Here is a 26,473-nt window from a genome sequence, read left to right on the forward strand (position 1 = left end):
TAAAAAGGAAATTCTTTGTGATAGAAAGTGCTAATCACTATATTCTACAGATCTCCTTTTCCGCTTTCATATTAGAGAGGGCAACATTTCAACAAATATAAAGTACAATATACAATTATCTTGTATCAAGATGTCAACAGACTTGTACTTGGGTCCTGTTGAGCTTACATGGCAATCTTATCTTACCTCTTATCATCTGTTATGTACTAAAACTTTTATTTTACAAAGTTTACCATAGGATGAATAGACTATCTGCATTTTTACAGCTTCTACTTCATTGGAAGTTTTTATTTTACACTTGTTGAAGCAAATATTGATCTGAACTTCTGTGGGCTAACAAAATACATATTAATAAAATTTGTTGTCACGGTTCATAGATTTATCCATGGCCAGACATTAAAGCATATTATCTACAATTACATTCCCCACTATTCACATATATACTATTCACCACACTTAGAAGTCCAAATATGTATTATGCAAAGCCTTATGGTTTTGACAGGGGTTGCCAAGATAAAACATATGTGTGTGGGCAGTTTTGGACTGTAAGTTTAGAATTGCAACCATAGATAATAATATAATATATTTGACAGATTTCCCTATATCTGGATCCTCTAATTTGATAAAGATAGAAGGGAACAGAAGAAAATGTGGGGTATGGGACTGTTCAGGCAGGTGGCTACTAATAGAAACCAGAATGTAATGGTCCATGCAGTCTGGCTTAGTATGGTTCTAAAAGCTTTTGTCTACTGTACATATGCCTATTAACAGCTTCTCTAATCGGTATTCTTAAGGATCAATACAGGATCAGTCAATAATTTCTTCAACGGTGAAATGAAAGCTATTGAATTAGACAGCAAATCATATGATAAGAAAAGTAGAAAAATGCTTTTCATGTACCAAAATGGTAGAAATTAAAATTCTGCATAATGATAGAATGATATATATATACTTTGATTTTGCTGCTAAAGGGGTTTGCCCATGAAAGAAAGTTCTCAAATTTTAATCCCCTAGTGATGTTTACACAATAAACATAATTTTTGACTCTGTACTTTGCAGTTTTACTCAGTTTTATTGCTGTTTTAGCTCCTATAACCTAGTGATGATTAGACAGCCAGACACTTCATAATCCCTCTAGTGCTGTGAGCTACTGTGTGCTGACAATGTTCTTAAATTATCAGGGTACAGGGTTTATCTACACTTTCATTAAGCTTCTGAACAGTCCACTTCTATCTGACACATTAAAAAATGAGACAAGACAGATCTAATTTATGAGATGGCTATATGACACAATGGAACACTCATCTCTACTGTGGCACCTAATAAATTAAATACAGTCAGCACTGCTACCCCCCCCCTCCTCTGGGATGCAGAGCTTATCTTGTTTGTAGAGCAGCTGCTGCTGTGTCCTCTCCATGCAGTTAGAAGCACAGCTGAACAAAGAAGTGACTGTGTTGAGTGTGATGCCTGCCTCCAGTCCTCTTCTTTCTCCTGCAATGCAAGATAAGCTAGAGGGAATTGTCTGACCATTGTCTGACATTAATGGTCGGATCCAGGGACAACCAAAATTGTAAACACCAGGACTGATAGAAACAGGTTGGAATTATATCTGTGAAATACTGTATTTTTGTTAATAATGGTGAATTACAGAATGTGTTATTTTGTTATCCTGAGTATATTTAAGAATCCTGTCTTTGTTTGAATACCCCTTTAAGTCTACAATTCTCAATTTTTATTCAAAGTAGTATAAGATGTAATGTTTTTCGCTTAAAATATTAAATCTATGTAATTATAAGCAGCAACTATTGTCATCTATTATGCTATGTCTCTGTTCTTTCTTTCTCTGTGCAATTTTGTTGCGGAAGAAGTACAATAGGCTGCAGGATGTGGGCTCTGATGTGGGGCAGAATCATAGGTTACTCCAAGGCAGTGGACTTTTAAAACTGGTGTTGATTTTTTTTTATTTTTACTGTTACATAGCTTTATGATGGATTGTTTTCTACATGATAAATTGTATTTCCTAGTATTTAATATTCCATGCCATGTACTAGGAAGCAGTAAAAAAATTCCAAATGGGGTAAAATTTATGTAAAAACACATTGACTCCAGCTTCTTCTGAGAGCTATTGTTACTGCTTTCTTTGTGTACTCCAGGTGATACCTGTGCTTTATTCTCTTGTTTGGAAAAATCAGGGGGATACAAAATTTGTATAGTTTTATTATTTATCAGTTTTCAGGAAAACCGAGGTCAATGAAACTTTTTAGGTTTTTATAATTTTTTTTCTTTAAAGTTTTAACATTTTTAACTGGGTATGTAGATTTCCTAGGTTACTTTAACCCTAGGGGGTCTGATCACTCTTACCATATACTGCATACTACAATACAGCAGTATATGGTGGATTTGCTGATGATGGCATATTATTGTAAAAGATCTACTGAATGACAAGGTCTGGAATCTAGTAGAGACTCCATCCTGTCATGGTGATGAATCATCTCACCCCAATGACCTAATGGGGAACAATGATCCAACGTGGCGGCGGCCATATGCCGACAATGATTTTAATGCTGGCAGCATTTATCGGGTTAACACCAGTGATTGGTGCCAACTGTGATCACTGGTGTTACTGGAGGGGGTTTGCTGCATAATACAGCATACAACCGGTATATTTGGAAAGGGCTCAGCCTGTGAGCCTCCTTCAAACATCCTTAACGACACTGTGGTGTAATTAAATGTCATATGTTGTTAAGGTGTTTAAAGGAATTAAATAATTGTCTAGGGTTGTGTGATAGAGAAGATATAAGATCAATTATGTAGTCAGAAAATAAAAATTTAACTTGAAAACTACATATTTTTCTAACAGAAAAGGTGGCTTCCAATCTTCTTCAGCAATCCTGGAAGTTTGTCTTTGCAAGTTGGTGCCTTAGGCTTATCTGTTGTTTCATCAAGTTGTATTGAACATGAAATTGACTTCTTAGTTGAGGACAAAGGCAAACCCCATTCGTTATCTGTTGGAGGAAATAGGGGGGCGCCACCACACTGCATAAAAAAATAAACACAGTGCTTACCTTCTGGTGCTCCTCATGGCTCCTCTTCTCCTTGGGATTTTTCAGCTGTGCTCTGCCCATTCACCATCCTTGCTTTGCCTATGCTACTGCTGCAGAATCCCAAGGAGAAGATGAGCTGTGGGGATTGCAGAAAGGTGAGTGCTGACTCTATTTATGAGCTGGGGGCAGTTGCTCGCTATCTATATGCTAGGGTCCAGTGTGATGGGCTACCTATATACTGGGGGAGCAGTGTACTTGAAAACTATATATTGGCAGGGGGAAGTTTGCTTGCTACCAATATACTGGAGGGATGTATGCTGGCTACCTATATATTGGGGAGCAGTTTGCTGAGGCTATTTATATACTAGCATGCTGCATGCTGAGGCTATCTTTATACTGGGGGAGGAGTGTGCTAGCTACCTAAATACTTAGAGGGCAGTGTGCTGGATATCTAAATACTGGGAGAGCAGTGTGAAGGATACCTATATTCTGGGGGGCAGTGTGTATATGTTAAAATGAATTAAGCATTCCAATGCTATGACCAATTGTCATGACACATGTCAGACTTTAAAAATCGAGTCATCGAGTGCTAAGGAGCTAATATTCATGTACTGGGTAGCTGTAAAAATTGCAAATGTGATGGAAATGCAGTTGCAGTTTCAGTTTGTCACAACTTGCTGATGCTAAATTTTTATAGTTTTTTAAATGTCTTAATACTTTAAAAAATGTTAAAAAATATTCATTACAAATATTCTGAAACCTGTATCAGTCTCTATAGAGTCATTGTTTGAAGGATAAGAAGATATTTTCATTTATACCACGGTGATTACTGTACAACCTTTTGATCATTTTTAATTAACAATTTTTGGGAAGCAAAGGGCAAAATAGTGGCCATTTGCATGCTGTTTTTCATTTATGGGGGAATAAGTGGTTTTATATTTTGATAGACATTTTGGGTTGCAGGAATACTTGACATAATTTAATTTGCTCATTTATCCTAAGGCAAAATAGAAACATTGATTAAAATAAATATTGGTATTTTTTTCAGCATCTAGTGTTGTATGCTTTTAAGGAAAGTAAAATGCAATGAAGTGCTAGTAACAAGCCCTAACCCAGTAGCCAAGTGTTCCTGGAAGTAAATTTTGACTCTAGTGCAGCATATTATTTAACAATGCTCCACAGCATTAGGAAAGATTAATTCATCGCCCATTTCAGTCAGTTATGTTAATTTACCTGTAGGAGGTCCATATTAAATGATTGGGTAGGGGTTGAAGGCAGAAGGTTAGGGATAAATTATTGTGCTTTAAAATATGTTAATAAAAAGTTTCAAAAATGGCTCAATAATGATATTACTGGGGTAAAATCATCATATTAATATTATTGCCCTTCTAAATAGTTTTTAATCTTTTTATGTGCTTGGCGTGTCTCTCTATTTCCCTTATATGTTGCTTTACATTATTCTGTTTTTACTGTTTTTCTCTAGCTACTTCATCCTACATTAACATAGATTTTATTCAGTGAGCCAGATAATAGCACAAAGCTCATCAATAATAGATGCAGTTAATGACTAGGGCAATATTTGCAGACACAAATAATTGCAAGCTGAGGAGTAGTAAAGCGGATTGCTGTACATAGATGTTAAAATTTCAAAGTCGTCTGAGGAGAGATCATAAATTAAACTCATAAATCTTCCCCGTCTTTAGCAGAGTCAAGCAATAGTTCAGCACCGTATGTGTTCTACTAAAAAGAAAGTTGTAGGAAGTTTATTGATGCTCCTTGTGGCAAAACTTCTATGGATCTGATGCCCTTATCCCTTCTACACCAGTCTTTTTTGTAACAATGTGTACAAATCATGTTTATCGCATTGTTTTCACTAAAGGTAGAGAATGACAGCAGTTAAAGTTGAAAATAAGAATGAGGAGCAATATTATACTGTCAGTCAATGTGTTTTCAGGGTTTCTCGAGAGTAAAAACTCAACAATTTGCTCCCGCTGAAATGAAAACATCTAATATGGACAATATTTCATTGTCAGAACAACAGATAGTCAAAAATGTTATCTGAAATTAATATTTGTTATTGAAAAATAATTATGAAAAATAGCCAAATAATGCTACCGTATATACTCGTGTATAAGCCGAGTTTTTCAGCACAAAAATGTGCTGAAAAACGTCCCCTCGGCTTATACACGAGTCAATACTTATATATATACGTAAAAAATATTTAAAAAATAATAAACTTATATACTCACCCTCCGGTGGCCCCGACGTGCAGCGCTGCTCCCCCGATGTCCGCGAGGGTCCGCTTCTGGCTTCCATGGCCGTCTTCTTGCTTCTCTAACTTCGTGTCGGGCGCCGCCATTGTTTTTCTTCCAGGCGGCGCCTAGTATGACGTCAGCAGCGGCGCGTCATACTAGGCGCCATCCGCAGGAGAGCAATGGCGGCGCCCGGCACGAAGTTAGAGAAGCAAGAAGACGGCTGCGGAAGCCAGAAGAGGACCCGCACGGACATCGGGTGAGCAGCACTGCACGTCGGGGCCACCGGAGGGTGAGTATATAAGTTTATTATTTTTTTTTAACACTGGGCAAGCTGTATACTACTGGGGGCAGACTGGGCAGTGCTGTATACTACTGGGGACTGTGCTTTATACTACTGGTGGCTGTGCGGTATACTACTGGGGGCTGTGCTGTATACTACTGGGGGCTGTGCTGTATACTACTGGGGGTAGGCTGTATACTACTGGGGGCTGTACTGTATACTGCTGGGGGCTGTGCTGTATACTACTGGGGGCAGTGCTATATACTACTGGGGGCTGTGCTGTATACTACTGGGGGCAGGCTGTATACTACTGGGGGCAGTGCTGTATACTACTGGGGGCTGTGCTGTATACTACTGGGGGCTGTGCTGTATACTACTGGGGGCAGGCTGGCTACATACTGGGGGGGGTCTGTGACCAATGCACTCCCCTACCTCGGCTTATACTCGAGTCAATAGGTTTTCCCAGTTTTTGATGGTAAAATTAGGGGTCTCGGCTTATACTCGGGTCGGCTTATACTTGAGTATATACAGTAATTCTTTTAAAACTTCTCCAAAAAATGAACTCACAAGGCATTTTCCAAAAGTAAAGTCATATTACTTTAAAAACAAAAGTATAAAATGAAACTGTATGATAGATGTTAAGTTGGTTTATTGATCTTTGGATTTATGGATTTAAAAAATGATATAATATACAAATAAATTAGAATAAATAGAAGATAAAAAATGTATAAAATTTTTATATACAAAACCCTCTAGTGTTACTGTATTCTGACACAGGTATACCCTACTTTGGTATATAGAGCAGGGGAAAGTGTAATTGTTTGCAGGATAAGAGGATGTTTTCCATTAATACCATTATGAGAACTGTACAACCTTTTTATCACTTTTTATTACATTTTTTATGGGAGGCAAAATGGAAAAGTGGCTATTTGCATGCTATTCTCCATTGCAGGATTTGCGGCTTGGAATACGGGCAGTCCCTGGGTTATGTACAAGACAGGTTCCACAGGTTTGTTCTTAAGATGATTTTGTATGTAATTCGAAACTGTATATTTATACCGGAGAGCTTCACCAGAAGCCACAGTGGGCAGAGGGGTCCATCTTTAACTAGGGGTCATCTGTACATCAGGTGTCCTTATAGGGAACCTGTCACCATGGACCTCATTTTCAATAAAGACAGGTTGCAGTGCAGGAGTCCATTACATCTGCATTTCAAATCTGCCTTTCTGCAATGCATTACAATATAATTGTGTGTTATAACTTACCTTGCACCCTGACAAAATCCTGGGGTAGTCACATGGGCTGGGCTTTTCTTTGGATGCTTTTCAAAAAAACAACATGTGCCTTGTCTGTATTACTCACTCCTCAGAGCTTCGCCCCCACCTTTGTGCTCCTTTACAGCTCCTCCTCCTGTTCCTTCTCAGAGGTCACAGCCCGGTGAGATGACATCAGTGGGGGAGTGACAGAGCTGTACAGGAGCATAAAGATGAAGGCAGCCTACAGCTCAGACAAGTCACATGTTGTTTTTTTTTAAATGCATTCAAACCAAAGCCCAACCCCTGTGACTACCCCAGGATTTTGTCAGGGTGCAAGAGTAAGTTATAACACACAATTATATTGTAATGCAAATGCTTAGAAAAGACAGAGAGGCATTTTTGCACTGCAGGACTCATGGACTTTTACAATCTGTAAAAATGAGGTCCCTGGTGATAGGTTCCCTTTAAGCAGGGGACCGCCTGTACTGATTTTTATATTTTGATAGAGCGGACATTGGCTCAGAGGGATATCTGACATGATTTCATTTACTTATTTATTTTTCAATGTTTTTTAAGGAAAGAAGATGAATTGAATTTGTTAAATGAATGTTAATTTGTACATATTCAGTGGTTATTATGAATTTAATGGAAAACTTATTTTCTATATTTCTTTTGCAATATTCATGGAAATTCATTTGGTCATTATAGTTTTATGGGTATTTACTAATATTGTAATGTACATGAAATATTTTTGTGAATTCCAAATGCTGTGTGCAATAGTGTTCCACTATTGTTATGTAATCTATGCCTGCTGTTATGAATGTGTATAACAAGTAGCTTAACAGGTGTATGATATAAAGTGTACCCTTAAGTACACTTAGGCTATTATGTCTTATTTCAATAAAAAGTAAGCTTTCTTATTAACCAACTTGCTAATTTATGTAAAGATAGCATTTGGCACTTCTGCAGAAAATTACCCATGTGTGTGTCTCCTAGGGCAGATTGCATTTCAAAATGGAAAACAATTCTCCATTGTGGTTTGTACCATCAGATTTGGCATAGTATAAATTAAATAGGCATATTTTGTTTATCTTCAAATCTCATAAACATGCATCATTTGTAACACCCCCTTATCCAGCTCCATACCTCAGAATTTCTAGTCTCTGGTGGACATACACACACATAATAAAACCAGTCTTCCTCAAATAATGTTGTCTAAATAGGGAGATACATAGCAATAACTATTTCTGAATAAATGGAAACTTATATGAGGAATAATTAGGCACAATGATTTACAGATGATTAATCTCCTAAAGATTTTTCCAACCGGAATATTAAATCTTTTCTTTTAATTTTTAAACTATGTAACATGTTAACTCCCAAGCCTGAGTTCAAGTAGTACTATTGGGATTATATTTATAGCATATTCTCCGGCGTACAAGACGACCCCCAACTTTTCCAATTAAAATCTATTGTTTGGAATATACTCACTGTATAAGACTACCTCTCTTTAAATGCACATGATAAAAAAAAAATCTGATCTAAATTTTAATATGATAAATTTAATTAAAGGGGAATTCCAAGAATCAGCATAATTCATATAAAAATGGGTAATATAAAATATAAGCTAATATGTAATTAGTTTAGCTCCCCTTATCAGGAAAATGCTGTTGTCATACACTATAATGAAGAATTAAAATGCTACTGGCCACATTACACGTTCTGCACCTGCCTGGGCAGGTCATGTGATCACTGCTAAGTTTGGCTGTAGTTGGTTGGTTGCAGTGCAATCAGTATGGCCAGATTCATGAAGAGCGGCCACCAGAAATTATGAATCTGCACTGGCCCGACAGAATTCACTAACTTTTTTTGGGTGCACATTTAACATACGGCTTGCAACACTCTTCTGTCTTTGCATGATAAATGTGACCCACATCCAACTGAGAACCAGAACACCCCTTAATTGGTGTTGTATGATGCAAAGTGCAGCTCCGCCACAAAATGGTTGCAAAACAAAAGTGTCTAAGACACTTCTTAAATATCTGTGAAAGAATGTTCAAAGTCAGACAGAAAACTGGCACAAGGGCCCCATTGAGTTTTGTTATATTCATTTATTTATATCATCATGGGTTTTTGTATCAGACGTTCATATTCCCAGAATACCCCTTTATTTAAAACCTTTAAAAAACCCTTAATTTCGCCATCTAATAACTTTTTCATACTTTTGTATACAGCGGAAATAACTGTTATTATTTTTTGATAGATCGGACATTTCAGGATGCAGCGTTACTTAATACGTTAATGTGTGCACCTCACATCAGCCCGAAGGCCCCATCAGCCACAACCACAGTGCCCTCACAATAGCCACAGTTCGCACAGCTGCCACAGTGCCCTCTATGGTAGCCACAGTGCCCCTACAGGTGTTAGAGTGCCTCCCAAAGTAGTCATAGTGTCCCCCAGTGCAGCTTAAGTGCACTCCCGTAGAAGCCACACTACCACAATAGAGCTAGAGTGCCCTCCCGTAGTAGCCACACTACCACAATAGAGCCAGAGTGCCCACCAGAATGCCCCACACTGCTGCCACAATGCCTTCCATAGTAGTCACAGTGTCACAGTAAAAATAAAAAAACTTTACTCACCTTTTCCTGCTCCCACGGAGCAGCAGCCATCACATTTCATCTGCCGGGTTCAGAGTGGGTGTTTACAGCAGTCGTTCACAACAGTAAGGAAGATGATAGGTACTGCAACACCCATTGAAAGTGTCACGGGTGGGTGTTTGCTGCTGCTGCAGGGAGCCTGGGGTATAAAACGATCCCCGACTTTTAAAAAGATTTTATGGGTTAAAAGGTCATCTTATATGCCAGAAAATATAGTATATTTTTTGGACATATTGGCTCAGATGTATTAGGCTGAAGTAGTCACAATTTCTGGCGCACAGCCAAGAATTGTCACTATTTACCTCCTTATGCCAAAGGGGCCTGTTTTGCTCAGTGGGGTGGGCCAGTCAGGGGCATTCCTGTCTTGCGCCTTAACACTACCTATAGCCTGAACCAGCAGCTGATACAGGCTATAGCTCAATTCTATGCCAGGCAGAACTGGTGTAGTATTGTCTGGTCTTGTGGGCCCTCTGAGGCCCCTTGGACATATGTGTCCATATACTTTGTACCTGCTGTTTCTGATACAGCAATATCATTTCATTGTTAGCTTCCATTGGACTGGCCTACCACCATATAAAGGGTCAGGTTCTTGAAATATAATGAACCTCAAATAATCAGAAGATAAAGTTGGAGGTTCAGTAATCAAATTAGAGGAGGGAATACCAATGTTATACAATAGGACAGACAGTATTATGGAACAAAGGAGAGAAGATGGAATGCCCATAAGACATAATCAGAAAAGTGCAAAATCCAAATCTATAGCCTGGGAAAAAGATAGCAGAAACACATACAATGAAATCAGTGTCCTGACAACTTTTTAGTCAATCCGCAATAATATCCAACAACTATTTGTATCCTTTTATACTTGCTGCTTTACTGATTCCACTATTTTTTTACTAGCCTTGACAGTGCCTGAAGTTAGTGAAAGGTCTTATCTAACCTTTCAAAACACAGAAATCAATAGTGCATTGTGTTTACAGGAGGAGTAACACCGCTTCTATGTGACTTGTAGCATTCATTTTCCCACAGCTCTCACTTTTTAAGCATTGTCAGTAGTTTGCAGTGCACTTTCAAGAGGTTGGTGGAGATTTAATGCCGTGACTGTGCTGTGCTTAGTCTCCACTCTGCATGAAGCCTCTGCCCCGTTTCCCCAAAAATAAGACAATCCCCAAAAATAAGACCTAGTACAATTTTTTTCAAGCTTAGCTATAGAAGTCCATTCCCTGAAATTAAGAACTAGCAGCAGCCAAAGTTGGGTGCTTCTCAGGCAGCAGAAGTGGGTAACACAGAAAATTAAACAATCTAGGTATCTACACTTGTATGCAATTGTTATAAGTAAAAGCAAGAGTATATGAACTATTCTTAAAAAAATTTTTAGGTTTCCAGATAACTTCTTTAGTGCATGTCATCAATATTGTCAACATGATACTGTCTTAGTTTATTCATCTCATATGTTCAAAACTAATGCTTCCCCCAAGCCTTTGGTATGAGACCACTTGTTTCCACTTATCAACACTGTAGCAAAGCCTCATATTTCACACAGTTTTTTTTTATTATAATTACATGATAAAGTTAAACTTCCCCTTTTTTTTCTTTCAAGATTAATTATGTTTTTATGGATTTAATTAAATGTATTGTATATTTTTTTTGTTACTTTTTTTTATTGTTCTCCTTAAATCCATGGTCCATGGTTCTCAGCATGGGTTAATCTTGTCTGGATTATGCTTAATACTTGAATTGAATTGTTAATTATCAAAATAAATCTACTTATCATGAATGAAATTCATGTAATGAATTGACTTTATGGACTTAAAACAATAGTTACTCTTTTGTCTGTTTTTTTAACTACACCATTCATTTCCAAAGATGTACTTGACTTTCTACCTTTAAAGGGAACCTACCACCACGATTCTACCTATAAAGGTAGATCGGGTGGTAGGTGAATGTAAGGGATGTGAGGATAGCTCTTTTTAGAGCTAATCCTCACGTCACCGCTAACTTTTGGTACATTTTATTGAACTAATATGTAAATTTCGTTATGCGGCTACTGGGGCATGGAGTAGCCGGGCACGAGGCTACACAGCACGGCTACTCCACGCCCCAGTAGCCACATTACTCCTCCTACCCTGTTGCATGCGCCGCGCAGCTACCTCGTCCGTCATGATGGCGTTCTTCGCATGCGCAAAACGCAGGCCGGCGGCTGAGCAGCCCCAGCTCCGAGGCTGGAGCTACTGCGCATGTGCAGCAGCCGGCTTGTCGGACGAGGGCGCGCAGCTACGAGGAGCTGCCCGCCGCACGCAACAGGGTAGGAGGAGTAATGTGGCTACTGGGGCATGGAGTAGCCGGGCACAAGGCTACACAGCACGGCTACTCCACGCCCCAGTAGCCACATTACTCCTCCTACCCTGTTGCGTGCGGCGCGCAGCTACCTTGTCCGTCATGATGGCGTTCTGCGCATGCGCAAAACGCAGGCCGGCGGCTGAGCAGCCCCAGCTTCGAGGCCGGAGCTACTGCGCATGTGCAGCAGCCGGCTTGTCGGACGAGGGAGCGCAGCTACGAGGAGCTGCCCGCCGCACGCAACAGGGTAGGTTGAGTAATGTGGCTACTGGGGCGTGGAGTAGCCACGCTGTGTAGCCTCGTGCCCGGCTACTCCACGCCCCAGTAGCCGCATAACGAAATTTACATATTAGTTCAATAAAGTGTACCAAAAGTTAGCGGGGACGTGAGGATTAGCTCTAAAAAGAGCTATCCTCACGTCCCTTTATAGGTAGAATCTTTATAGGTAGAATCGTGGTGGTAGGTTCTCTTTAATTCTGTAATCCACTGGTTAACTTTTTGCAAGTTTTCTGTTTGGTATGGAAGTGATGGTTATCATATATCCAGAAACTTTGTACAGAAAAACTTCTCTATTCTGTGCACAAAGTTGTGTGCAGAATTTACTACTTGATGGGGATAATTTGTAAAGGAATTGTTAACTTTCAGCAAAGAATTAATAATTTATATATACTTTCTGCATAGATTTGTCACAGCTTTCTACATTTCTGTCATTCAACAGGAAGCTTCATTGCTAACTTCCTGTGGTAAAGCCGTTCAAAGGTCATCTGATGTCGTTATATCACAGAGACTAATCAAAGCTATGTGATGTAACGAGCCATGCACCCGTGTGAGACAATATGACCATGGACCGTTTTTTATTCAAAGAAAGTAAACAACAATGCTTCTAGTTGAATAACAGCAAGCAGAGTTCTAAAAAAGTGACTAATTGATACATAAGAATAGAATACATTTTTCCATAGCTGTTTATAAAATGAAAGCTGAGCTTTAATTGGTTTTGTTGGGACTATTTTGAGACCTCTATTAGAACTAAATTAGAACTATTTTAACTTTTCATGATGCAAACAATATCTATTATTTGTTAAAAATGGACATCTCCTGTAAGGTCACCTGGCCTATGTAACCAACAGGAGTCCTTTACATTTTCTATGTCAAGATCTTAGTAGCTTCTACATATATTCTAGCAACATAACAGTCATGAATGGCTGTTTTCGGGTTAAAGAAGTAACTAAGCATTGACATAATACAAGGTAATAAAGTGGTTGGTGGACAAAAAGCAAAACATAAGCCAGTCAGCAGAGTGAGGTCAGAAGACAAATAATAAGGTGTTGTAGTTGTCTATAAAACACTGTAGCTAATGACTTCTCACTGACCAATGGACAATTATTTCTGCCTTGAACACAAAATGAACTAATAACCTCAGCCCTAGTTGATAGTATTGGTATTCGTGTGGTCTAGTTAGCGTGTTATTGCATGTCTGCTTTGTCATACAGAACTAACAGATAGACCAATAGTGTTAAATATCTGAGAAGCAGTGGGGCATTTCACATCTTATCAGAATATACATTAAACTATAAAATCAATACTTGCTTTTCAGCAAATCCTGTCTTCAAAGAGAAGCTCTGGATATATGGCTAGCAAACCACATCAGCGATATGTAGCTGGTATTTTGTAAACAATAAACATTTTTGTTTAGCTTAGCGAAATGATTTCAAATTGTATTTCCATCTTACCTACAGGGTTCTAAGATTAACTGTAACTTTCATTCATTCACTTAGGGATCATTTTAGTGCGTACATAGAGTATATACAAGACATGCAAAACATGCAAAAAAACCTTAAAGGTTGTCCATATAAAGATGTTAAAGTAAATCTACTGTTTGTTTTTATGTATTGTGAACCAAACATACCTTGAGAATGTTGTAGCTACACTAATGCAGAAACATATCTTGTTTAGTCCCTGAACCATGTGGTTTTGCTCAAAGAACAAAAAAAAAAAATAAAATTCAGGACATTGGGAAAACTGGGTTGCATTCTGGCTGCCATTCATAAACACATTACACGGAGCTTCCTGAACTGACCTAGACAGGACTAATCAACCTGAGCTGGAAGACTCATAAACAGCAGCTGGGGGATAGTGCAGCAACATCACTTTCAGGGACAACACAGTGATTACAGTGTTCTCTGAAGGGGAAACTCTGAGCCAGGCACAGGAGTGACAGAGCCTCATCATCATAATTTTATAATTGTTTTTTCAGCAAAACCACTTAATTCAGGGATTAAACAAGATATGTTTCTGTATCAGTATAGCTATGGCATTCTCAAGGGATGTTTGGTTCTTAAAGCATAAAAGCAAATGGTAGATTTCCTTTAAGAGCTAGACATTGTTCGACTCTGGAAGCCAGAATAAACATGTATGAAAAAGATGTCAGAATATGAGAATGTGAGGAATTTTATTTTACCCAGTATTTTAAATTTCTTTAAAGGGAACCTACCACCACAAAGCTACCTATAAAGGTAGATCAGGTGGTAGGTGGATCAATGGGACGTGAGGATAGCCCTTTTAAGGGCTAATCCTCACGTCCCCGCACTTTTTTTGGAACTTTTTTCAAAGTTTTATGCAAATTTTATTATGCGGCTGCTGGGGAGTGGAGTAGCCGCATCTGAGGTTACACGAGGCGGCTACTCCACGCCCCGGTACCCTATTTTCTCCTCCTACTCACCATCTTCGGCGTGCAGCTGCTCGTAGCTGTGTGCCCTCGTCCGACGAACCTGCAGTCTGCGCATGCGCGGAACAGCAGGCCCGCGCCTGTGCAGCCCCGGCTTCGGAGCAGTGACCGCGCAGACGCGGGCCTGCTGTTCTACACATGCGCAGACTGCAGGATTGTCGGACGAGGGTGCGCAGCTACGAGCAGCTGCGCGCCGAAGATGGTGAGTAGGAGGAGAAAATAGGCTACCGGGGCGTGGAGTAGCCGCCTCGTGTAACCTCCACGCCCCAGTAGCTGCATAATAAAATTAGCATAAAACTTTGATAAAAGTTCCAAAAAAAGTGCGGGGACGTGAGGATTAGCCCTAAAAAGGGCGATCCTCACGTCCCATTGATCCACCTACCACCCGATCTACCTTTATAGGTAGATTTGTGGTGGTAGGTTCTCTTTAAAGACACAACTAAGCTACATAAATTTGCAATCTCTGTGGTTATACAGACCAAATGAATAAAAGGGTCAATTGGACTGCACACTGAAAGTTATAAAACAAAGCCAGCAAGAAAATGGTGCAACAGTTTTTTTTGGCCAATTTCATTGCATTACAGTTTTTTCCAGCTTCCTAGTAAATGCTTGGAATATGAAATGGTGCCTCTAATTACCAGATAATAGGCTATTGTACAACTCTGTACATGGAAAAAACTGCCTGGTTTATAATACTGCTTACAGTGCTATTGGCCCCCACTTTTTTCTCTCATGGACACTGGGGGCTAGGGAGAAAAGGAAATCTGCTTTATCTTCTCAAAATTTGTTGCACCAGACACCAGAAATGGATAGTTTATGACACTTTGGAAACTGGCATTATGTTTATAAGCATCTGGAATCATCTTCAGGACCTCCTAGCAGCTGTAGTCTGTGCCCTGGTCCTGGTACTCCTGGTGAACTATACTAAAGGTCCAGGCTGGAGTAGATTTTCAGTTTCCTGGTCCAGGTTATTTTGCTTACCAAGGTGTTCCATTGTTCCCTACCCTGTTATGACCACTTTCTTTTAAAAGAGTCACATGTGGTGCAAAAAGGCCAAAAAGCGGCACCGTCAATGACAGAAATTGTGACTTTTTTACGTTCATATGCCAAAAAAATGACATACAAGGGTGATACATCAGCCCCAATATTCCTTGAAACTAGTCATAGTGTCTTTTCTGCAACAATGTTCATTCTCAATCACTTTTTTATGTAAACATGGTACAAATAATCAGATTCTGGATGAGCACATTTTGTGTTTGGGAAAAATGGATGACAAATCCACAAATTGCTACTCACAAAAGTCATAGAGATAAGTGGCTGTATTAGTGATCATTAGCCCGCATTCTCCCAATTTCATATCATTAACAATTTCATATAAATTTACTAAACAGGGATACTAAAAGTTAAAGGACATCTACCACAAGGATGAAGGACTGTAAACCAAGCTCAGTGACAGGTTCCACTCTTCTTTTAGCTTCTTATGCCCTTGTTTATACAAAAAAAAAGGTTTTCAACAAATGCAAATGAGCCTGAACCTGAGAGATGTCAACAGAGCCCCCCAGACTTATTTGCATAATTGTTTTTAAGTTTTTTTTTTTTTGTAAAAGCAAGGGCTTAAGAAATCAAAAGAAGAGTAGATCCTGTCAGAGGGGGGAACACACCTGCATGTAAGTGTGCTTGGTTTACAATCCTTTATCCTATGGTAGATTTCCTTTAATATTCTATGCACTTAAACATAAAATATGCATTAGTTACAATTTTATAAAGTTTTATAAATGCAACACTGTTCAGTGTAAAAAGGGTTAAGCAAATGTAAAACAAATGGGTCTTCCTATTAGGGAGAACAATTTCTTCCCTTTATTTTGCAGCCCCTCGAGCGACAGCTATAGACTATTTGATGAACAGTAGTACGTGCTTCTTGTTAGAAACTGAGCTCATTTTTTTGCTTCTTAATGATAGCCATCCTGTCAATGTTTCCTTCTCTCGCATAACCACAGCAAGACAGATTTGTAACATAGCTGTTATCTGTAGACTGGTCCATTCTTCAAGCAAACAACTGTTACCTTCATATCATCAACTTCATTTGCTGGCAGCCCTCAAGAGGGCAAAGCAATAATTAGTACTTGGCAAATAGTTGTCAAACCATCACCATGTAACGCTGCGCACGCTACCTGCTTATCTGATGGGAGATGTTTGCATTGTTATATATTGTTCCATATTTCAAATTAGGTGGACTTTGTGTACCAAGGACGCTTGGAGACAGCAATTCTGATATCTATTAACACTTTCCTGCTCATAAGTTAATAAACAATCATGTCAAAAACAAGAGCTATGGGATGTTTAGATGCATTCTGTTCTCAAAGCTTAAAAGTAATCAAACAATGGTAGCGCAAGGGACCCGTGACCATTGCACCTCAGTACACCATGGTAATATCTATTTTATTTTATTACCTATTGATTTAGATTTTAATTATTTTGATTTTAGTTGTATAACAATAACATTTTCTTCAGTGCTGTACAGAGGTTCACATTGACCTTGGTATTTACCAGGGTTTGCTTTTCAAATCTCATATAAATATGCTAGTACAGGTGGTCCCAGACTTAAGGACACCTGACTTACAGACAATTCCTAGTTACAGACAGAACTCTATGCCCACTGTGACCTCTGGTGAAGCTCCCTGGAGGCTGTACCCACGCTGAAATGAGCTGTATGGCGTCTGTGATGAAGTTTTATTGATAATCTTTGATCCCATGACAGCAAAAAAATGTTAAAAATTAGATTTTTTGTCTGGAGTTATAATTATAAAATATACCTGTTCTAACTTATATTCAAATTAAACTTATGAACAAACCTAAAGAACCGATCCTGTATATAACCCTGTAAGCAAAGGAACTTCCCGTGTTAGAGATGCATAGACCTGAATTTTAAGTGATTGCAAAAAGAAAAACTTAGCCTCCAGGTGTTGCTTATCAGTGTCCCACACCGTAGGGTGGAGATTTAACATATGCCGGCACTCCGTGTACCATTGTGTGATAAAGCCCCACCCCCTGCTGCCATGGAGGATACATCATGAGTTTTAGACCTCATGACGTCGTGTCTGCTGGCCTTGTTGCACTGGCAGAAACACTATGCTAGGTTCGACCTGGCACAGTTTTGTGTAAAAGCTTGAGGGGTGAATGTTTGCAGGCTTTCAGAAACTGCACCCACTCTTCCAACTGCTGCAACATTTTACAGCTCCTCCATGCCCACATGGCATGGAGATGCCATAGTCACGAGAATAATCAGATTTTTTTGTAGTGTGCAAGGAATTGTGATTATTGGAGTGCTTCTTTACCAGAAAACTGCCATAGAATGTCCCCCTAGGTCATTTTTGGGTTGGAAGTTAAATGGAAAACCTTTGGACAACTGTTGCTAATATGAGGAAATATATAGTGCAAAGACTAAATCAAAGGGTTTCAGTGCTCCCAGGAAATAAAGCAGATCACTGCTATGTAGTGTATTATTTCTGATGAGAAATTTTTACATCAATCGACCCCTAAAAATCCATGAATCTAGCTTGTATTGAAGTAGTATTGCTCAGTTCCAAGAAGCTCTTGATTTGTTCTTTGTTTTGTTAATGTAATTATCTGCTATCTTGTGAACGTTTATCCTTCATGACAGTCATATAATGTAATACTATTATTTAGCACTTATGTGATAATACAATTTTTATATAAAATAATGTTCTCTATTCTTTTATCCTGTTTTCAAACAGGTGATTTCAATGCCAAAAGTTTCCCGCAATACATACAGTATAATGGCACTGCACAGAGTATAATACAGGCTTTAGATGCAAGGACCAGTGGCTTTCTGTGTCATTCTTTATACTATTAATCTATCAATCCATGGCTATTTTATCTGATATTTCTCTTGGTAATTGACAAATCTTTAAAGCTTGCATTTCCATGTTAGGCTAGACATTGGTGGTTTTGTTGGCAATGTTTTGCCGATGTTTCACTGAGCTCGTCTCATTGTTGCACCTAATTCTGGAGCATTCTGTCGCAACATAGTGCACAAAAAGTATCTGTGCAAAAATGTGTAATTTTTTTTGTTCTAACATTTACAAGAAAGGTAAATCTCCCCCATATGTTTGTTTTCATTCGTATGATTCTCTAGGAATTTAGCTTCACTAAGTGATGAAAAAACTCATATTTTTATAAAAACAGTCTATAATATTATTGTACATTCTTCCACGTAAAAATTCTTGATGCAATGCAAAAGCAACTTTCAACTGAGATGTTCTTTGGATTAGAAGAATGTTCACATAGTTTGAGAGTATTGTTTGTCGCCTTTCAAAAAGAAGCAATCAATAAGCAACAGCAATTGTTATTGATCATAAGTGTCTACATGTGAGAAAGGTTGAGAATAATCTTCCACTGTTAATGAAGTTGACAGACTTTAATGATTTCAATCTTCCAATTTCACATTCTGTTGGAATAATTTTGTTTCTTATCTTTGAAAGTATAATGACTTCAGTGTACCAAGAACGCTGCGTAGTAAGACTGACAAGGTATTTCTGGGAAATATTTAAACTTTTTAAATGTAGGTCCTTTAGAACATACGCACAGTTTAAATTTATAGTCTAATATTCTAAAGAAATGTATCAAAGTACCTAAATGTGAAGTGTTATTTTTAAAACTCATTTTCTCTTATATTAAGTTTATGTAATCTCATTTTCAAGTGACTGCTATTAATGACTCTTTTTTTTACACTTTGTAAAACTTAATTATATCATCGGTTTGTAAGTTTTAGCGCTGTAGTAATACAACTCTTTTAGGCGGCATACATTCCATTTTATAGAGGAAAGTATTACATGATAAACACTCAAGGAGCCCTACGCTATAAAGGACTTCCACTATGGCTCTTGTCATTTTTCAAATGTTGGATTTTGTCAATGAGGGATGTTCACCAGTGGGACGTCAGTATCTCTGGAACATATGTGACCATAGACCAAGAGAATGTAAAGTCTAGAAATTTTTTTTTAAATTTTAGACTTCACATTATTCTTGTATTAATCAACATTTCCATATACTGTATAAGTAGCCTCCATGAAATCTACATCAAGTAGAATGACTTTGCAATATATTATAGTTGTTAGTTTTTCCAAATTTCCAAGGGAACTAATTCTTATTTATATTTTATATTTTTTTAGGTGTAATTGATTTGTCCCTAGTGCTTAAAGGGAGTCTACCAAAATTCTGACCATAGAAAGCTGCATACAGTGTTAAGTAGCAGCCCTGGAGATCTATGTTACAATAGCATTGTGATTGTTGTTAGTAGCAGTAGGATAGTAAAAGATGCATTTATATTCAAGAATTGTTTCTGTATTTGCTGGTTCACTGTGGTGCACTAGTGTGTGATATCTTTTGAAAGCGCTTCCCTCTGCTATGGGACCAGCATCAGTCTTCTGGTTAGATATTTCAGCATTTAAACAAACAAGTAAAAAAAAGTCTAAAAATATTGGGTATAGCATGATAATAGGGACACCATAGGGCAGTGGTGGGGAACCTATGGCACTGGTGCCAGAGGCGGCACTCGGAGCCCTTTCTGTGGGCACCCAGGCCATCACCTCAGCATGAAGTTCACCAGACAGGACTCAAAGAATCTTCCTACAGAATCTTCCTACAACAATAGGCGAATTTGCCCTCTTCCTTTCAACTGCGTTGGTGTCTTAAGGAGGCTGAAGGATTGAAAGTTGTCAAAGAGCAAGGAGAAATAAATTACTGCTTAAATTGCCGTGCTGGCACTTTGCAATAAAAAAGTGGCTTTTGGTTGAAGTTTGGGCACTGGAGGCTCTAAAAGGTTCACCATCACTGCCATAGGGGAACATCATGACACTATTGCCAATATTTTTAGACATTTTTTTATTTGTTTGTTTAAATTATCATTTTTATTATATGTTCTAATAAAGGTTTAATCTTAATATAGTCCTATGACACCACCCCTTTATGTGATATAATTTGACATTGACAAGGACTATATCCGCTGTAAGCTGTGATATAGATATTTCAGCAGTTTGAGGGACTAGGGAGCACTTTAGATGCAGAGATCACTGGAGTTTGAGGAGTTGAAAACTTACCTATTTAGGATTCCTAATATACACAATAACTACACTGCTCTGCTCCCTTACCTTGTGTTTCCATCTACCCCCCCCACATCGATTGTGAGTCCTCATGGGGAGGGTCCTCCTTCCACTTGACTACCAATCACTGTAGTCTTATATTTGTACTTCCATTTTTTCTTTTCTTAATGTAATGTCTGTGATTTCCTTATTGTTTGTACAGCACCATGGGATTAATGGTGCTACATAAATAAATAATAATAATATACCTCAGTGGAAGTCCAGCTACAAACCTGGCAACTTAGTGGTACATTAAGTGACCTAGATCTATATTGTAAACTGCATGTAATACAGTGCAATCAAGATGAAAACTAGTTAGAGCATCAAAGTCACTTTGACATATTCTGACCATATTATCATTTTTGTAATTTCTCTCTTATGAATTTATATATGAAGAGTCTGCCTTTTGTATACAGTTCAGGGATGTGAAACAAACTGTAGGTCAATCAAAGACAAACTTTTGCTTTCATCTGGATAATCTGAATCTTCCTCAGGATATAACATAATTTTATGTCAGATTCACTATGGGGCGCATACATGCAATTTTCTAAGCTTCCTCGGTTTAACTCTATGTGTTCACACATTGTGGCAGATCATGTCTTTAACACATTTCCTCCAAATCTGAGTGCTCAATTTCCCTATAAACAGTTATCAAATGCAATATACGGCTATATTCTTTAAGGATAACCTTGCAAAAATAAATGGAGAGTTTGATAAAATGAAAATAGAAAGCCTAAAGGCACAGAACATACCCCTGAGTATCTTAGAAATTCTTCTAAGAGAAGAGCTTATGTATGGAAAATAAACCAGTCTTTCCATTAGTTTTTCATAGTATGAACAATTAGATGCTTTATGTTTTTCCTGATATTATAGATTATGATATTCTATGTGCTAATTATGCATAATATTTTGTAACGCATAATGACTTTGAGAATGGCCAATTTATCCACACAAAGTGGGGGATATATGCCATCGCTCATGCTCCCCGCTGCTGCCTTTTTGCAGCGCAATACATCAAGCTTCAGCCTCTTGATGTAATGGGGAGCATTTATTCTACATGTGAAAAGTCACTGGCAGCAGCAAGTGCGCCAGCGCGGGGACACTAATGCCCCCCCCTCATGACTTTTCACGCCCCACTGGTGTAAAGGTGGCAGATTTGAGCAAACAATGCTAGCAATAAGCTCACATTTGTGATTATTTCAGGGCCTCTACGCCACTGGCGCCGGATAAATATCCCTCAGTGAGTCTCAAAACCAGATAATGCAAAAGACACACAATGGGGGTCATTTATCTTTAGTATGGACATGTGTCTTTTTTTATTTGGGTTTCAGACTCATTTGATTTTAGACCCATTTTGCAAATGCATAAAAATTTGGCAGAAATATAAGAAAAAAAGAAAAAAATCTAAGATAAATGACTCGCAAACTACTGTAAACATGTATTAATACTGAGAGTCATAGGTTTGTTTTTTTATGAATTTGATTTGCACTTAAAAAACATTTATTAGTAGTATTTTTTATAATTGATTATATTATTCTTATAGACTGTTATGAAATTACTGTTAGTATCCAGGAAAGCTAAATAGATAATTGTGTTTTTTCTTTAGCTAAGTCACTTTTCCTATTAATTTGCTGTATTACTTTAAATTCTAATCCATTTGGCAGCTGTAGCATTTACTTATGTTGGAAATGCCAGCATCACTCAGAGCTGTCTATATTACAATTATATGCTCAAAGAACCAGCATATGAGCAATGTTATTGCTATCATATGAATGATTGCAAGATGTACAGCAGAGGAAAAGAGAAAAATTGGTGGCAGATGAGAAAATTCCAGGTTTAGAACTAGCAGGTAAAATATAAAATCCGGTAGCGACAAAAGAAATGTACTCACCAGGGGTGTAAATAATGACTTATGGGCCTTACAATTTAGCTTGGGGCCACCACATAAACTTTGCTTATGCCCACCAGTACCTTTCAACAATTTATCTAACCAATTTGTGCAGAACTGGATGTGAGGTTCATTGATAGAAAGGGGGTGTCCGGGACCATTAAAAAAAAAGAAATTGGTGGCCAGGATGAAGCTGCTTGAAAAAAAATAAACATTTACTTACCTCCATATCCCGCACTACCATTTCTCTGGTCCGTGCCTCTGTAAAGAAACAAGGGCATGGAAGCTGCAATGTGTTTAGATTCTGGCTGCAGGGGCATCACAGCTTCCGTTACAGGGGCACGGACCAGAGAGATGGCAGCGTGGGACACCGGGAAGGACTGCAAGGGTAAGTAAATGGTTTTTTTAAGCAGCCCTCTCTTGTGTCTTTTTTTTACGGTCTTAGACAACCCCTTTAGAAATTTAGGGGCAAAAGCCTCCCTCTCTCCCAATATTGTTATAATCATTTTGAAAACAGAATACCAATAATTAGAAAACAAAATACCTGTTTGACGCCTTTTTTCCATAAATTCAATTTAATCTGAATTTATTAATCAAGAAATGAGCAATTAAATCACTATTTAAGTACTGGGAAAGTGTATGCGCTTTTCCATGAAAATTTGTTATTGCACAATGCGGATCCTATATACTCACCCATCCATCTCTTTTTTTTTTTAATAAAATACTATATAAATATAGTAAAATAGATGTATATTTTTAGATACAGAGTTTTCTGTACAGAGTTTTCTCCAGAGACACTCATATGATGTGTCTAACTTTTGTATACGTTTTTTAAAATTAAGAATTAATTTAAGTATAAATTAAGTATTTTATTTGAAAGATTTTTGAATCCTATGATTTAGTAATTATTGCATTCAATTTGAAGTTTTGATTTAGCAAATTGATCAATTTGATGGATGAATCACATCCAACCATAAAAAACTTGAAATTGAGGATCCATTCTTTACCAAGAAAGTGATAAAGAGGAGAAGATAGCACCAAAGCACAAGAACACAGAGGCGCCACTTACTATTATGTTTTGCTTCAGATCTGCCCCCCCCCCTACCAACCTGCCAGCTAACTTGTATTGCTGCCACCATCAAAATAGGTGATTGGATGAATCAATTTTGAACAGACAATTAATCAATTTGATTATTGTCCAGAAGAGTTTTTCCATCCATAAAAAATGTTAAAATGGTGAGTCACTTTGAAAAGACACAGCCATATACAGTTAAATCAGCAGTAGGACCGGGATGGTGAACCATAATATAATGTATTTACAAGAACAATTTGAACAGTATGCACTGTATTTTGTAATAACTGAGGACATTAACCCAAATATACTGGATTTCCCCCCCAAATTTTGTATTTTGAAATAACTGATGGTGATAGTGAACTGCAATATACTGGATTTCCAGGAACAATTGAAAATTAGCAGGGTATGCATTGTATTTTTGAGTAACTGAGAGAGATGCTGAACCCCAATATTTTTCCTGGAACAATTAGACACTAGCAGAGTGTGCACTGTATTTTGCATTATATGAGCTGTACAGTGAACCCCAATATACTGTAGTTCAACAAACAATTAAAAACTGTATGATGATGGTAACCATACCAAAAATTGCAAAGTGATGTACCAGATGTACCAGGACACAGGGCACAGAACCCAGCAGAAGGCAGCCAGATGTACAGACCTCAAAAAGTATGGCTAACTGTTTCAACAGCAACAGTATGAATTAACTAGCTGTCACCCATGACCCACAAGGATCTCAATCACATTGTGGCCAGTACACACCCAGCCCTATCCTTCTTTTTCTTTCTACCCTTTCTCTGTCCGTACAGCCTATTCTCTCTCTGCAAACAGTGGGTGGAATTTATTTATCACCTGCCCCAAATTTTTGGCGGACTTGTGCCATTTTGAGACCATTTTTTCACTATTCTTATCCGACAAGGGGGCATGGCCTTTGGGAAAAGGGCATGGTTAAGCGGAAAATAAATAGGATATACCACATTGTGGCAAACTGTTTAGACCAGCTAAAACCAGGACTAAAAGTAGCACACAGTAATCTTAAACGGTAACACATTCTTCATCACAATGATGAATCTGTTGAAGAAAAAGACTAGTGTTCTCCAGCTCTGCAATGTTACTTCTGAAATCACATTAATGAATTCCCACCAGTGTCTTTTTGTATCCTGAGTAGGTAAGGACATAGTGGAGATGGTCCTGTATTAGGCATTTATGGAGGCTATGACAACTCATGATATCATATACACAAGGATAAAAATAAAGATTTTTATCTGACCAGAGCTCCAAATGTTTCCACTCTACTGCTTTCTTTCAAGATATTTCATCAATCCTCTTTCTTAAATATAATTTCTTTCTCACACTGGCACAAGTATGTGGATCCTCCAATAAGAATAGCCCACTATTCAGACCAACATGACTCTGGTTTTATTCCTCCTCCGTTTCCACCATTCACCAAAGTGGAGCGCTGGAAGAAATATGTACAAAAATTGTGTAGTATGTCTTGCAAATTAAATTTTAATGGAATAAAATCTACTTACAAACACTGGATAAAAATATGCTTATATAACAAGCCTTACATGACCACTAAAGATGAGCGCCAGCTCGAGAAAATGGCATCTCCCGCTGTTTTGATTTTTGGCGGCCAGAAACAAAGCCAATCACAAGCCAGGAGACTCTGCACTCCACCCAGCATGACGTGGTACATTTACACGCCTGATCAGGTGACCCTGGAATAGACTAGCCCCTGCCCGTGCTGCTCGCATCCTTCTCTGTCTGGATGCCGTTAGGGAGAAAGCTGCTGCCGGTCAGGGATAGCGTTAGGGTGTTCTATTAGATTACTGTTAGGCAGGAGTGATTCTAAAAGAACCCAACAGCCCTTCTTAGGGCTACAATAGCGTTATATATATATTTTTTTTTTATTTGCTTGTGGCTGGCCTTGCTGGCACTAGTAGTGCAGCTAGTACCATATTGTGACGAATTTGCAGGGAGACTTGCGACCGTTGTGTTTAGCTCTTAGTGACACACATATCCATCTCAAACACCGAAGTGGGACAATTTATTAGGGGTTTGATTGAATTAGGCACAGTCTGACGATTTTTTATTTTTTTTTTCAAAACTGAAAGTCATCACAGGCACAGCACAAAATCCTGTTGTGTGCTGTCAGTGTAGGTTAGAAACTAGCCATTGCAATCATCATCATCTTCTTTGGTTGCTGTGTGATTTCTTCTGATCGTTTTGTTAAAAAAAAAACACAAAAAAACACAAAAAAAAACACAAAAAAAAAACACAAAAAAAATTTACAGTTTACACTTTAATTTTGAAAATGTTGAACCTGAGGGCTAGGGGTAGAGGATGAGGGCATGGGTGTCCAACTACTGCAGGGGTCAGAGGCCGTGGTCCTGGGCGGGGTGAGACACCACCTGCTGATGAGGGAGCAGGGGAACGCCGCAGAGCTACACTCCCTAGGTTCATGTCTCAAGTTACTGGGACTCATGGTAGAGCACTGTTGAGGCGAGAACAGTGCGAACAGCTGATGTTGTGGATTCGGAAAATGCTTCTAGCCATTTCTCCACCAGTCAGTCTTCCACGCAGTCCACCCATGTCCCCGAAATCAGCACTCCTCCAGGTCCTCCACCTCAGCCTCCTTCCCCCCAGTCTGCCCCCTCCCAGGAAAATTTGGCATTTGAACCGGCATACTCTGAGGAACTGTTTTCTGGACCCTTCACAGAGTCACAAACCACTTGTCCGGTTGCTGCTGAGCTCTTTCCCGATGCCCAGGTTTTCCACCGGTCACAGTCTGTGGG

At 38.5% G+C, this 26,473-nt stretch overlaps 1 protein-coding gene across 3 annotated transcripts in view; it reads left to right on the forward strand.

Annotated features, from left to right (window-relative positions):
• LOC140126705 (dynein axonemal heavy chain 3-like) overlaps nt 1-26,473 on the forward strand; it is an 883,215-nt gene that overhangs the window by 87,230 nt on the left and 769,512 nt on the right. The gene's annotated exons all lie outside the window — the stretch shown is intronic.

This window comes from Engystomops pustulosus, chromosome 4 (genome assembly GCF_040894005.1).
Source record: "Engystomops pustulosus chromosome 4, aEngPut4.maternal, whole genome shotgun sequence".
Taxonomy (NCBI): Eukaryota; Metazoa; Chordata; class Amphibia; order Anura; family Leptodactylidae; genus Engystomops; species Engystomops pustulosus.